The sequence below is a fragment of the Euphorbia lathyris genome, chromosome 5 (genome assembly GCF_963576675.1).
Source record: "Euphorbia lathyris chromosome 5, ddEupLath1.1, whole genome shotgun sequence".
Taxonomy (NCBI): Eukaryota; Viridiplantae; Streptophyta; class Magnoliopsida; order Malpighiales; family Euphorbiaceae; genus Euphorbia; species Euphorbia lathyris.
In genome coordinates, this window is record NC_088914.1 from 88,397,377 (window position 1) to 88,413,499 (window position 16,123).

The window sequence follows — 16,123 nt, forward strand, 5'->3', positions numbered from 1 at the left end:
CGAATTTTAGGAATTTTAGAACAAAGGCCCGAAATATTAGCGAATTTGATCGTAATGGAATCTAATGTTCGTTATTTGACATTTGCAGGTTCCGTTAGAAGACTTTGGAGGTGACGGTGTCGAGTACGGTGGGGAATTTTATCCTCTATAGACGTTTGAAACATACCAGGTAGTTGTTAAATGGGCAAAACAAATGGTAATTCTTCTTGGCTTCGAGTTAACTATAGCTTCTCACAAGACCGAGGGTAAATTAAAATGGATATTGGTTAAATATGCTTGTGGTGTAAAAAAATACCCAAAAGGATATGGATATGGAGGACGTAATACGGAGGAATTCAAAAACCAAATATTGTCGTTGCAAATTCCAGGTGAAGGTTATAGAAATCGGAGAATTAGGGGGTTGGGTGGTAAATGGTGTTGTTGGAGAGAGAGGACAACACAATCATGGATTGGTTGTATATCGTAAGGGATATCAACAAATGAGCGGATTAAGTCCCACTTCCAAAAAAATTATGCGTCAAATGATGCATCTCAAGCAAACCTTGTGCTATTTTTGCAGTGATTAAAGAAAAACATCCCGAGGATAACCCAACCCAAAGCCATGTGTATAATTACAGGAAAAAAATAAGGACTGAGAGTTTTGAGGGTCAGGATGTAATCAATCAGTTTTATCGGCTTACTATAGATATGGATTACATACATTGGACGCCAGCGGATTCGGGCAGCAATGTTGTGACTCACCTCTTTATGGCACATCCTACTTCAATCACCTTGTTCCGATCCTACTACTTGTTTGTTGGTATGGATTAAACATATAAAACAAACAAGTATAAAATGTCATTTTTTGAGATCATTGGAATGACGCCTTCTAACAAGAGCTTCTTGATTGCCTATGCAATTATGAAGGATGAGACTCAGGGTAGTTATATGTGGGTTTTAGGAAAATTGAGGCTTTTGCTTGGAATTGATGTTCATCCGGTAGCCATTGCTACTGACCGAGAGTTAGGATTGATGAGACCAGTTAGTGTGGTTTTTTCAGAAACTCATCATTTGTTGTGTACGTGACATATTAATAAAGATGTGGAGGATAGAGTAGGCAAATTGATTGGAATGAAGGATTTTGGAGAAATTTTTAAGAATAGCAAATGGAAAAAAATAATTGAAGCGCCGACAGTAGCCGAATATGAGGAGGCAGTGAGAATCCTGAAGAATACTACTGCCAAATGGCCTCGTGTGATAGAGTATGTGGAGACCACATGGCTATTGCATAAGGAGAAGTTCTGCCGAGCGTGGACGAACAATGTGTTGCACTTAGGAAACACAACAACATATCGAGTAGAGAGTGCACATGCATAGTTGAAGTAGTGGTTAAATTCATCTACCGGAGCACTCGATACAGTGTGGGCGAAGGTGCACAAAGACATTGAGGCTCATATTGATGCGATCAAGTAAGACATTTTTTCTATTATTAAATCTAATCTTTTTAATTGTAATAAATTAGTTTTGTAATGTTTTATTGTATATAACCAGATACTCACTTGAGGACTCGAGACGAAGATCTGCGGTGTCTCATTACGGATTTCCTTTCAGTTACCTCGACTTACATGTTTCACATTACTGTTTGCGTCTACTGTATGATGAGATGGTGCGTATGCACGGATTGAGTGTGGATGAGTTTAGCGATTGCGGGTGTGTGTTGCCCATGACTCATGGTATTCCTTGTGCATGTGAAATTAAAAAATATATTGATTCGAATACGCTGGTTAGTGTGGAACACATCCATCCTTTTTGGAGAACTCTTACTTTTTATGGGTTGAGTGACGTACTAGCTACTGCTCCCCTATTAGGCGATGGGTCTGAAGATCAGCGGTTTTTTCACTCTCTTATGGAAAAGGTTGACAAGTTAGATCCTGCAATGGTGCGTAGCATATCTGTCTACATCCATGATCAAATTAACCTAGATCAAGGCAGTTACAAAGAACCCGATGTCAAAGATAGAGTTAGAGGTAGACCAAAGAGGAGTTCATCTACGAAGTGCAATCCGAGTGCATGAGAGTATAGTCAGCGTGCACATGGTCTTGCTCGGTCTTCTACTTCGAGGAATATTCATAGTCGAGGTCGAAGCTCATCTTCTTATGTACATAACAATGAGATGCCGAGTATTTATTATTTTCGTAATAAATAAGTTCATGTTAAAGTAAAAATATTATCACTGACGAAATTCATATATTCATATTTACAGCCGGATTTAATGCGGATATCAGTGGATACCATCATTTACATAGGGTCCAGGGACTCATCGTACCATATATTACTGGATACCTAGATGTTGTATCAGATGGTAACTATGGATTTCGTGTTTTAGCCGACACCATCATAAATAATCAGGAGGAGTGGAAGCTGGTAAGAACACTTAAAGAAAATAAGGTGCGGGCCCACCGTGATCCGTATGAGGCAGTGTTCTAGAACCGAGTAGATGGTGCACTTATGCGTATTAGATGGCCATGAGCGGGGTGTGGTGAGTCCCACTGGATGGTGAGTCTGATTGACTTATATGCTGCCACATCTGTTTTGAATGCAGCGATATTCCTTTTTACTGAGCCACAATTAGGATGTTGTACTATACTGCTGATGCGTTCAGACGATGGAAGACCACTAGAGTGAGAGATTTTCATTTGTCATTTGGGGAGTTATGAACACTATATGCATCTTTATTTAAGACCTGGATTTCTAGTCCCTCCCATTCCCATCCAATAGCATATATATCGTGATCCAAGTGTTCGTCACTTGGACAATATTTATGCTGACAGGAGAGCTGCTTGGAATAGATTACATTGGTGTATATGAATTTATCTGTTTTAATTGCAAATATTTATTTATCAACTTATATTAACATTACGTGTTTAAATTTAATTTATTTATCAACTTATATGATTGTTACATGTTTTAATTTAATTTATTTATCAACTTATATTATTATTACGTGTTTAAATTGTATTTTTTGTAAAAAAAAATCACCAGGGGCATGGGGCGTGAGGCAATCACGTCTCACCATGTGGTGAGGCATGTGGCTATCACGCCTCGCCATATGGTGGGACGTGAGGCGATCACGCCTCACCACGTGGTGAGACGTGATTGCCTCACGTCCGCGTGTCGGAAGAGCAAAAAAATAGCTCCATTTCCCACCCCAACACCTGAAAGGGCATTTTTGTCCTTTCAGAGGGCTAGGGGTGGAAAATTGGGGCTAGGAATAACAACACCCTTAATTTTTTATTATGGTTTTGAACCTTAAAATCAGACATTATGGTAGTTGAATTTTGCACTTTATTAATATAATAACTTTTTTTATTGTTAACCAAGATGATCACTCAAATAGTAAATAATGTTCTATTATAGAGTTAATGAAAATGATATTTTAAGAATTTTTAATTTTTAAACATTTTGGTTTTGATGTCATTTAAGTATTGTTTGATTAGGAGGGAGAAATTAGTTATTTAGAGAGAGAAAGTTCTGAAAAATGGTGATTTAAAAAATAAAAAATAATGGTTTCATATAGGAAATATGATTCTAAACAATTTTTATTTAACTTTTCCATTTAGAGAGTATCATCTGGCATCTTCACTTGGTTAATACAACAATAACAACAAAGCCTTAGTCCTGAAATGATTCGGGGTCTGCTAATATGAACCGTCATACAAAACCGTGAAATCAAGTCGTGTCAGCGACATAAATTCTCTCTACTGTCATATTTTTCCCAATCCCCAATACGCTCATATCACTCTCATTCACACTCTTCCAAGTTTGCTTAGGTATTTCCCTACCCCTCACCAGTGCATCTCTTTGCTACTCTTCAATCCTTTTAACCGGCGCCTCAAGCGCTTTTTGTCTTATATGGCTAGACTACCTTAGTCGGGTTTCCCTCATTTTATTCTCAATAGATGTAACTCCTATTTTTGTCCTAATTATTTCACTACTCACCTGATCATTTCTCGTATGACCACACATCCATCGCAAAAAGGTTAATAGTAAAAAAAGATCATTATGTTAGCAAGTGGAGTTCATGAGCCATAATATTCAGTTTTGAAGTTAAAAGACCTTAAAAGTTGAGATCATGATTGTAATTTATCCTACGTTAAAATTTAAGTTAACAAAAAATGCTATAAAAAGTGGGTTAAATCATAAAAAGTGGTCATTTAAGAGAATTATTCTCAATCTGATAATAATTGAGAAATAAATTCTCTTGGAGCCCCATTATAGTAGTCCACTGTAATGATATAAAAGAAAAAAAATGTTTTATCTTTTGTACCACCATTACGATAAACCCACTATCATAATGAGACTATTTTTAGCTACAGAATTAAAAACTCTCCCTTCAAGAAAATTATTTTACAAGAATAACTAGGTTAGTAATAATTCCTTTAAATACCATAGCATCACAAATGATTAAGAAGTCTGATAAGTATTGGGATGAATTACATGATATTATGTGTGTAGCAATTATGCTGGATCCTAGATTTAAGTTGTGCTTGATGGAGTATTTATTATCATATTTTGTATGGTTAAGAAGAAACGGAGCTCAAAATTCAAAGGATAAAAAATATTTGTGCTGATTTGATTGATGAATATGTTAGTAAAAAGCAATAGGGGGATTTGGAAGACAGAATTAAAACAATTTCTATACAAGATGATACATCTAATCGATTAGAAAATTTTAAACAATTTCTAGTTTCTTGTGGAACACGTGAAAACAGTGTCAAACAGAATTAGATAGTTACTCGGAAGAAAATTTGTTGCCTAAGACTACAAGTTTTGATATATTGTCTTGATGGAGCCAAACCCTTAAGTATCCTACATTGCAATTGATTGCTAAGATATACTGGCTATTCCTATATCCACCGTGGCTTCAGAGTATGCTTTCAATACAAGTGGAAGAGTTATAAGTGATTAACTCATAAATTTTTTTAACAAAATGGTCAAACTGAGTAGATCATTTACTTTTTTCTATTGTTATTATTTATCATAAAGTGGTACACCATTAATTGTATATAACTTAGAATAGAATAAATGATCAATCTAGTCTCGGAGTTAGTTAGTATGATCAATTTAGTCCAAAATTAAGTTCACATATCAATTTGACCCTTTAAATTGCTAAATAAGTCGAAATTAACACGGATCGGGATGAAGAAGTAAAGTGTCTCAAATAACTAGACACATATCATTTTAGACTAATTTAATCTTAAATGTCGAGTTGAATGACTAAATTAATATCCAAACTTGATTTTGGACTAATTTAATCATATTAACTAACTTCAAAGAGTAAAATGATATTTAATTCATATAACGTAACATATATATCTAATTAAGTTCAAACTTAGTTATCAAAATACTTAAAGAAGTCAAGGGCAACATCCCCTGCCTTCTCCAGCAAAGGGGTGGCCGGAGTAAGCATCTCGAACTCCGCTTTCCATTCACCTATACATCGGTCCTCGTTTGGTGACCTTATAAGGGTTATACATCATGTTGAGGTCACCTCCGACCACATTATAAGTCACAAATTTTCCATTTTCTACCTTCTCTATCTTTTGCATTTATTCCTTCATATAGCTCTCTATTTCTACACAACGAACAATTTGTAGTTTTCAATCAGCATAAAAATAAGATCCACATTCTTAAAAAAAAACAAAAAAACCAAATTTTATTCTAACGTTTTTCATTAAGTGCATATTTTAGCCCTAACGTATGAAATGGTATTTTGGAGATAAGAATGAAGCAGGAAATGATATTTTGGAATTCGCATCAGCCTATGACTTGAGTATCATGAACACATGGTTTATGAAGAGAACATCCCACTTAGTGACTTATCGGAGTGGCGGTAATGCGAGCCAAATTGACTTCTTCTTAGTAAGGAGTGCTTGGAGAAAGAGTTATATTGATTGTAAGGTGATCCCTGGTGAGAGTACGACAACCCAACATAGAGTAGTGGTGCTAGATTTTCGAAGTAGGAAATGTATAAGAAAACAAACACCTCAAGTAGAGACTAAGATTAAGTGGTGGAAATTGCAAGGGGAGAATCAACAAAAATTTGTGGATGAGATGACCAAAAAAGATATTTGGACTTGCATTATGGATTCAGATATAGATTCGATATGGAATAAGATGGAGCATAGTATAAGGGAAGTAGCGAAGGAAGTTCTAGGGGAATCTAAAGGTAGCATGCCACCGGGTAAGGACACATCTTGGTGGACAGAAGAAGTACGACAAGCAGTAAAGAGTAAGAGAGAATCCTATAAACTATTGGGGAAATGTAGGAGTGACGAGAACTATGAAAAATACAAAGAGGCTAAAAGGGAAGTAAAGAAGGTCATACGAGATGCTAGAGCAAAGGTGAATCGGGATCTGTATACAAGATTGGATACGAAAGAAGGGGAAAGAGACATATATAGAATTGCTCGGATGAGAGATAGGAAGACGCGAGATCTCGGAAAAGTTAAATGTGTGAAGGATGTGGACCAGAAAGTCCTAGTTGGAGATAAGGATATCAAGGAACGATGGAGGTCCTATTTTGATGACTTATTTAATGGAGATCGCCAACAAGATGTTGGAGATATAAGTATCCATCACGATATGATAAATCATGAATGCCTGCGGAGAATTCAAAAGGGTGAAGTCAAAATGGCATTAAGTAAGATGAAGTTGAAGAAAGCAGTAGGACCTGATGGCATCCCTATTGAGATTTGGAGATGTTTGGGAGAAAGAGGAATCGAATGGTTGACGACGTTCTTCAACAAAATTTGGAGAAACAATAAGATGCCATCAGAATGGAGGAAAAGTACCTTAATCCCTTTGTATAAGAACAAAGGCGATGTCCAAGATTGTGCCAACTATCGGGGAATCAAATTAATGAGTCACACTATGAAACTTTGGGAGCGAGTGATTGAACAAAGGCTAAGGAGGACGGTGAAGATCTCGGAAAACCAGTTTGGCTTTATGCCGGGAAGATCAACTATGGAAGCCATCCATCTAATGAGACAATTAATGGAGCACTATCGAAATAAGAAGAAAGACTTGCATATGGTTTTCATTGACTTGGAGAAAGCATATGATAAGGTACCAAGGGAAGTACTTTGGTGGGCCTTGATAAGGAAAGGCATTTCGCGGAAATATATTGACATCATAAAGGACATGTATGAGGGAGTATGCACGAGTGTACGTACTAGTGTTGGGAAAACTGAAGAGTTTCCTATTACGATTGGAGTGCATCAAGGTTCCGCACTAAGCCCATTTCTTTTTGCCATCGTTATGGATGAACTAACAAGTTCACTTCAAGATGGTATACCATGGTGCATGCTGTTTGCAGATGATATTGTGTTGGTTGATGAGACGAAAGAAGGAGTGGAGATGAAGTTGGAACTATGGAGGCAAACTCTAGAATCTAGAGGCTTTAAGTTGAGTCGAAGTAAGACAGAATATTTGGAGTGTAAGTTTAGCGGCCGTAGGAGTAGGGAGGCAGGGACAATCACCCTAGATGGGAGAGTTGTTCAGGCCTCGGATTGCTTCCGGTATTTAGGATCTATTATCCAAACGGATGGAGAAGTAGATGGAGATGTTGCCCATAGGATTAAAGCTGGTTGGTCGAAGTGGAAGAGTGCTACGGGTTTCCTTTGTGATCCCGACATGCCTAATAGATTGAAGGGAAAATTCTACCGGACGGCAATTAGACCAGCATTGTTATATGGTACGGAGTGTTGGGCAGTGAAACACTGCCACATCCATAAGATGTCGGTGGCGGAGATGCGTATGTTGAGATGGATGTGTGGTCACACGAGAAAGGACCGGGTGCGTAATGAAATAATTAGGACAAAAGTAGGGGTCACATCTATTGAGAATAAAATGAGAGAAAACCGACTAAGGTGGTTTGGCCATGTGAGACGTAGAGCGCTTGATGCGCCGGTTAGGAGAACCGAAGAGTGGCAAAGGGATGTAGTGGTGAGGGGTAGGGGAAGACCTAAGCAAACTTGGAGGAGGGTGATCGAGAGTGATATGAGTTTATTGGGAATTGAGGAAAGTATGGTAGTGGATAGGACAGAGTGGAGGGAGCGAATCTGTGTCGCTGACACGACTTGATTTTCACGGTTTTATATGATGGTTCATGTTAGCCGACCCCGAATCATTTCGGGACTAAGGCTTTGTTGTTGTTGTTAGCTAAAATTTGAAAAGGTTGGTTTTATCACATCAGACTTTCCAAACAAATTTGTCGATAAACATTATTTACAATAATCATTATTTGAATTATTATGGGCCTCACTATACTTAGCTAATATATATAAAATAGTCCTTGAGCCCAATCTATATAATGACTCACTAAATTCGGAATACAATCATCTGTTTTATAGAGAAGTTTAACTCAACTCACATAGTCCGTTGTGGATATAACTCAACGCACGTGCTTCCGGCTCACTAAATTTAGATAGCACTATCAACCAAGACCATTTCACATATCCATATAAGCAAGCTCATATTATTTTCTTATCCTTTTTCAGTTCAAGCTCATGTTTGTGCCCATGTTGTTCCAGGTGGGGCAGGGGTTGCTTAGGGTGCGATTCGCTGGTATGGCCCCCTCCATCTTGCTTTAAACTAAATGTAGATGCCTCTATTATCTCGGGATCAGGTTGTTGAAACACCTTTCCACAGGATTTTGATTTGACAAAATTAATTAAGTGAAAGTAAATATTCTATAACACACTAAGTTTAAATGCTTTGATTTAGTGTTACTAATGTGTTTGTTCAATGTTGAGTTTATAATTTATCATAAGACATAAAGATCATAAGGCTCAAGCCCTATATGGAAATCAAGGCCCAAGTCAAACAAGCCAAAGATCACTCAGCCCGCGTATCTCCAAAACGTCGCCGTTAAAGTGATGAAACGCATGCTGAGTAAAGAAGGATCGAGAAGATCCACGTAGACAACTTCGGTATGAAGCTGCTGAGCTGTCTCGACAAAACGTGCAAGACAGCTACTGACCATAAGACAGCTTCCAGACAAAGTATTTCCTCATTAGGTAAAGGTCAGAAGACACAACAAGCTGTCTGGTTGACATTACCCAAAATGGTGGAACATACTGACTCACTGACCGAAGAACAGAAGACGCTGGAATCTGATTGGCTAACGAGAACTGCTGGCAGACTCAGTGAAAGCGACCTGTAGCCGTTTCTCTCCAACGGTTATTTCGAAATTCGAAATAACCAGAAGCTCTCACAGCTCTCTATAAATAGTCCATTCAGAATCCACATTCTGTAGAGAACTTTGAGCAAGAGCCGCTACGCTGACCAAACGTATACAAAAGTTCTCCATCAAAAGCAAAGCAAAGTTCTTACACTACAAAGTCTATTCATTTGTGTAAAAGTCTAGAGTGATTGTTTTTCAATCATCTAAGGTGTTCTAGCAATTATTGTTTAGGACAAAATCTTTATCATTTCTAGAAGTAGAAAGGAGAGGCTGGGTACTCGGTTTTAAGTACTCAGCGGAGAGATTAGGATTGAGTAGAAGTATAGAGGAAGGTACTCTTGTCATACTCAATTGCTGATATTGTAAAAGGTTTGAGGCTCTACCTTTAAAGAGCTCAGTAGAGGATTTGAAATCTCGGAGGTGTTCCGGGGACAGGACGTAGGCTTAGAAGAAGCCGAACCTGGATAAATCTGCTGAGTGAAGTATTTCTAAACCTTAACTCCTTATTCATATTGCTTGCTTAAAACAAAACTAAAACTGACCAAGTAAAAGAGGTCAAGCTGAGTTGTGCGCTACCAACGAGAAGGTTCAGGAATAGACTCTAAGTGCTATTTCCTGACCTAAGCAACGAAGCTGTCCTAGTCACTAGTTGACTAAGCCAGTGTCTTGCTGAGTGGTAAGCGCCGCTGTTAGATAAACTTTTCTTGAAGAAAAGAAATCTGCCCAACTTATTTTAAAAAAAGGTAAAATAGTTCCTAACCCCCCCTGGAACTATATTTGCAACCTTACAGGGGACTAACAAGTGGTATCAGAGCCTAAAAGCTCACTACTAAAGGTCTAACAACCTTGAGTTGATCCATACCATGGGCGAAAACAGCACTCGGTTTCTCCCTGGAAACCAGACAACTCAGATATTACCTGAGGGACTGTCCATTACCAGGCCTCCCCTATTCTTCGGGTCAAACTATACCTTTTGGAAGAATAGGATGAAAAACTTCATTCAAGCTACAAACATGAGTGCCTGGCTGTCTATAGTCCAAGGCCCGTTTGTACCTATGAAAGTTGTTGCTGGCCAGTCAGTTGTTAAAGCTGAGGTTGAATGGATAGAGGATGATCTTAAGAAGCTTCAAAACCATGCTTCGGCTATCAATATGCTTCACTGTGCGCTCGATGCTGCAGAATATAACAAAATCTCAGGTTGTGAGTCGGCACAAGAGATCTGGAAAAAGCTGGAAGTCACCTACGAGGGAACAAACAAAGTAAAAGAATCCAAGGTGAATCAACAGATGAGACTGTACGAGCTGTTCGAGATGAACAATGATGAGGGCATTTCAAAAATGAACGCAAGGTTCACCCACATCATTAATGAGCTCAAGAGACTTGGGAAAATCTTCACTGAGGAAGAACAAGTCAAAAAGATACTCAGGAGTCTTCCAAAAGACTGGCAAGCAAAGAAGACAGCAGTTGAGGAAGCTCAGGATTTAACCACCTACAAATATGACGAACTCATCGGTTCATTACTGACCCATGAGATATCAATGAAGAACTTTGAGGTGAAGGAAAAATCTGATGATAAGAAGCAGAAGTCACTTGTCATGAAGGCTGACTCCACTGACGGGAGTTCAACTGATGATGAGGAGATGGCTATGTTTACAAGAAAGATGAAGAGGCTGTTCAGGAAGAACGACAAATATTCCAAAAAGCCTTACAAAAAGTTTGATAAGTATAAGGCTGACTCAAGCGACAGCAAATACAGAAAGGACAGCTCAAAGCCCATTACATGCTTTGAGTGCCACCAAGATGGCCATATTAAGTCAAACTGCCCCACGCTGAGGAAAGACAAGAAAAGTGGGAAGAAGGCAATGGTGGCTACTTGGAGTGACAGTGATGAATCTTCATCAACAGAAACTGAGGCCACCGAGTCAGCGAAGATATGCTTTATGGCTGACGAACTTGCTGAGCCATGCATTTCTGAGCATGCTGACCAATCTGATGAGTCAGATGATGAAGAGCAATCTAATGAGGTAATCTCACTCTCTCAACTCAGAAATGAAATGGGTAACGCCCTGAGTGATCTCTATACACTTGTTAAAAAGTGTAATAGGAAGATTAAAGCACTCAGCCGGTGCTGTGATGAAGTAGAAGAGGTCAAACTGAGTGACCTCAGATACCTTCTTCAAGACAACTCAGTTTTGCATGAAAATATGAAAATCATTCATGAGTCTGTCTCTGAAGTCCAGTCAGTTTCAAAGAAACTGAGGAAGGATGTCACAACCATTCAGAACCAATTAAAGGTTCCAAACAAAAACAATTTTCCGCTGAGAACTCAGTATCAAGGTACACAGTACCAAGGTACTCAGTAGAGAAGAAATCCCCAGCGAAAAGTCCAATGTGATTTTTGTGGGAAGTTAGGACACACTACTAAAGTGTGCTGGCACGCTCAGCACTAGGGTGCTGATAAGTCAGTAAAAAATCCTAAACAGAAGGTCAGTTGTGACTTCTGTGGAAAGAATGGCCATACTGTCCATGTATGCCGCCATAAAATAAAATATGATGCTATACCTGTTGCACCTAACAAGTCAGGACCCAAAAAGAGTTGGGTACCTAAAAGTAACTAGTTACAATGCAGGTAAGCCTGAGATGTGCCGAGAAGTCAAAGATGTGGTATATTGACAGCGCATGCTCAAGGCATATGACGGGTGATGAAACTTAGTTCATCACGTTTGAACGTAAACGAGGAGGGAGTGTAAGTTTTGGAGACAACAAGAAGGGTAAGATAGTAGGCTCAGGAACCGTCGGAGGTAACCCTACTATTGAATCTGTCTCCCTAGTCAGCGGACTCAAATATAACTTACTCAGTGTAGCTCAGCTATGTGACAATGGGAGAAAAGTTATATTTGATGCTACTGGATGTAAAATATACGAGGGTAAAACTAATGAGTTAATCTTAACTGCCCCTCGGATAGACAATGTCTTTATGCTAAACCTCGAAAAGAAGTTTTCAAAAACTGTATGCTTAGTCACAAAGGAAGAAAATTCCTGGCTATGGCACAGGAGACTTGGTCATGTAAGCATGGACCTCCTGGCCAAATTAGCAAGAAAGCAATTGGTTGAGGGACTGCCTGAACTTAAATTTCAAAAAGACCAATTATGCCATGCCTGCCAAGCTGGAAAACAAACCAAGCAATCTTTTCAAAGTAAAAACATTGTCTCAACTAAGCGTCCGTTAGAAATGCTACACTTGGATCTCTTTGGTCCAGTCTAGCCGCTGAGTCTGGGTGGAAGAAGGTTTTCCTTGGTTATTGTAGATGATTTCTCTCGGTACACATGGGTTATCCTACTAACCAGTAAGGATGAGACTTTTGAGACATTTTCAAACTTGGTTAGAAAAATTGAAAATGAGAAAGACCTAAAATTAGCTCATATCCGTAGTGATAATGGTGGAGAATTCAAGAACCAAAAGTTTGTTGAATTCTGTGAAGCCAGCGGCATTGACCACAATTTCTCTGCTCCTAGAACGCCTCAGCAAAATGGGGTTGTTGAAAGGAAGAACAGAACTCTGGTTGAGATTGCCAGGACAATGCTGGATGAGCATAGGCTTCCAAAGTATTTTTGGGGAGAAGCTGTCAACACATCATGCTATATTCTGAATAGGGCTTTAGTTAGACCTATACTTAAGAAAACCCCATATGAACTTTGGAAATGACGAAAGCCCAACATTGGATACTTTCGTGCCTTTGGCTGTAGGTGTTTTATTTTAAATACCAAAGATAGCTTAGCCAAATTTGATTCAAAAGCTGATGAGGCTATCTTTCTAGGCTACTCAACAAACAGTAAAGCATACAAAGTTTTTAATAAGAGAACTCAAGTATTAGAAGAATCTATACATGTGCAATTCGATGAAACTAACCCTGCAGGAAGATACCAGCCGCTGACAGAAGATGAACCAAACTCAGCACCTGCTGATCAAGAACCAGCTACTGAGTCCTTCATAAAACGGCTGACCAAGAGTAAGAGTGAACCTAAAATTACTTTCACTGACCTATCTACTTCTGCAGAGAATGTTGAAACACAGATAGAACAAGACACAAGTCTACCAAAGGAGATAAGAGTCCCAAGAGGGCATTCAGAAAATGCAATTCTTGACTCAGCTGGAAATACGCTGATGACAAGAAATCAACTAAGGAAGTATCTCGGCAATGTAGCTTTTGTCTCAGTACTTGAGCCGAAGAACGTTGCCGAAGCTGAGGATGACGAATTCTGGATGAATGCCATGCAAGAGGAACTCAATCAGTTCAGGAGGAATAATGTATGGGAGCTAGTGCCACATCCTAGGAGCCAAAAGACCATTGGAACGAGATGGGTCTTCAGGAACAAGCTAGATGAGCAAGGAAACGTAGTTAGAAACAAGGCAAGACTTGTAGCTCAGGGCTACAGTCAGCAAGAAGGTATTGACTACGGTGAGACCTTTGCCCCAGTGGCAAGGCTAGAAGCTATTAGGATTTTATGTGCATATGCATCTTACATGAACTTTAAACTGTTTCAAATGGATGTCAAAAGTGCCTTTCTTAATGGAATAATAGACGAGGAGGTCTATGTAAATCAGCCTCCAGGGTTTGAGGATTCTAAGTTCCCAAACCACGTTTACAAACTCAAAAAGGCTCTGTATGGACTCAAGCAAGCACCACGTGCTTGGTATGAGAGGCTGACCAACTTTTTACTGACTAGAGGTTACGTCAGGGGTCAAGCTGATACAACCTTATTCATTAAGAGAAAGGGTAAAGATACCCTGCTGGCTCAAATATATGTAGATGATATTATATTTGGTGCTACTAATGAATCTATATGCAAGGAATTTAGCAAACAAATGCAGACTGAATTCGAAATGTCAATGATGGGAGAACTCAACTTCTTCCTCGGACTTCAAATCAAGCAAGGAAAGAATGGCATATTCATAAGTCAAGCTAAATATGCCAAGGAGATATTGAAGAAATATGAACTAGAACATTGTAAGCCAATATCCACTCCTATGGGCACTGACACTGTCCTTTGTGCTGATGAGAATGGTAAGTCAGTAGACAGCAAGTTATACCGAGGTATGATTGGCTCTTTACTTTACTTAACAGCAAGTAGACCGGACATTTAGTTCTCAGTATGTTATTGTGCTAGATATCAAGCTAACCCTAAGGAATCCCATTACATAGCCGTAAAAAGGATCCTTAGATATTTGCAAAGCTCAGTAAATGCAGGTCTGTGGTATCCAAACACTCATGACTTTACACTCATCGGATACACTGACGCTGACTATGGACGAGACAAGCTGGAAAGAAAAAGCACATCTGGAGGATGCCAATTCCTAGGAAGTTGTCTTGTATCTTGGTTCAGCAAGAAGCAGGCGTCAGTAGCCCTGTCCACAACTGAAGCTGAGTACATTGTTGCTGGAGGTTGTGTTGCTCAGGTCCTTTGGATTAAGCAACAGCTTGAAGATTATGGTGTTCAAACAAAGACAATTGAAGTCAAATGCGACAACAAAAGTGCAATTGACCTCTCAAAGAACCCAATTCAACACAGCAGGATGAAACATGTCAGTATACGACATCACTTCATCAGAGATCATGTACTCAAGAAAGAAATCAAGCTGACGTATGTACCAACAGACGAGCAGCTTGCTGATATCTTTACAAAGCCTCTAGCACGAGAGCAATTTAGCATACTGAGAGAAGCAATTGGTATGTTTAATCCTCTTCAGTAAATTCATGTGCTAAATGAATATTGAATGCTGAGTGAATTACATGCTGAATGATTTATTGTTTGCTGAGTATCTCTTGAAACTGACTAAATATACAATACTGAGTAATCTTGCACACTGAGTAAATTAGTTTAGAACTTGAACTTAAAATCATCCTTAAATAATGCACTGACCTCTCAGAATATCAAACGCTTGACATTCTAAATACTGAGTGATTAATCCGTTAGCATAATTTCCAAGCACGCGTATAACCTAGGATGACGTATTCGCCGTAATGTGTCATAAATGCCAGGATCCCTGTCGGTACATGATCCCAAGGCAACTGACACATGGATTTGGTTAAGATCCACACCGTTCAATTCGTCTATAAATCATGGGAAATTCCCCATCTTTTACTCCTTACGCTCAACAAATCTTTAAGGCTATGAAATCACCCAAATTTCTCTCTCTCAAATACCTCTATTCTCTCCATCTTAGAAGCATGACTAAGCTATCCTTCAACGTCTCCGGTGCCGGCCAAAATAAGTCCAGCTCCGATGAACCTTCACGAAACCCTTCCACCTCTAGCAAGGGTAAAACTGATCAAAACTCTGAAAAAGAGAAAGCTGTGAAAATACGAACCTACTCCAAAGTCTTCGAAAGTGTTCTCGAATGGAAAGTTGAGCCCTCCAGATGGGTTTCTGAGCACTTCGTCCAACATGAACAACCGTTTGCCGAATGGATTGCAAAGAACGAATGGACTGGGCTGTTCTCCGTCAGAGATGAAACGTATCCTGACCTGGTAAGGGAGTTTTACCACAATCTCATGGTTGCCAATGACTCCCCTGACTATCTAAGCACTAAAGTAAAAGGAAAGACGATCTTCATCAACCCTCTGTACTTGGGAAATCTCCTCCAACTTAAAACTGAGGGAGTGAGGTTGAGGAAGTCTCGAGATCAGGACAAAACCGACTACGTCCATACTTTCTGCAAACCTGAGGGTCACTCAGGCGAGATCTCAGCATCTTCAATGGGACAGCACCAAAAGATGGCTCACTACCTGCTGAGCTACTTCATTTACCCTAAGATAAACTGCACGACCTCAGCAACGAACTTTGAACAGTGCTTCATATGGCACATGCTGACGTACACCCCCATCAACATGCCCG